This window comes from Corvus brachyrhynchos, unplaced genomic scaffold (genome assembly GCF_000691975.1).
Source record: "Corvus brachyrhynchos isolate BGI_N302 unplaced genomic scaffold, ASM69197v1 scaffold281, whole genome shotgun sequence".
In the NCBI taxonomy this organism is placed as follows: Eukaryota; Metazoa; Chordata; class Aves; order Passeriformes; family Corvidae; genus Corvus; species Corvus brachyrhynchos.
In genome coordinates this window covers 2,869,199-2,869,673 of record NW_008236509.1, presented here as the reverse complement: position 1 = coordinate 2,869,673, position 475 = coordinate 2,869,199, and positions in this window count along the sequence as shown.

The window sequence follows — 475 nt, the reverse complement described above, 5'->3', positions numbered from 1 at the left end:
CCTTATAATGCTTAGTCATTTGTTATTAAAATATTAAGTCTCAAAAAGTTAAGATTGTTGGAAACAAATTGGCAATTTAGACTACATTTTCTGCTTGCAACATGAAGAAATACAGTTTTAGGGTTTGGGGGGGGAGGGGGTTTCCATTACGTTGCCTGAATTGAGTATGTCTGGTTGATCTGGATTTTTTAGTTCTGGGTTCTAAATGTTCTGAATTAATTTGTACATTATAGCTACCAGATCTTAAACTGCTGTGGTAAGTGAGGAGCCAGACTGTTGGGGTAAGAGAGAGACTGCTGCTGTGATTCAGGTGGGGTTTACCTCAATTTTAGTATTTTCATTTGTTCTCTTTCTTGCTAGACTAGAATGTCATCTCTATGTACCTTAGAGGCAGAAATGGTGCTCCACAGAGTTTTGGTATTTTTGCCCTCCAGCTACGATGAATTACTCTGGATATTCTTACAACTCTCTTTCC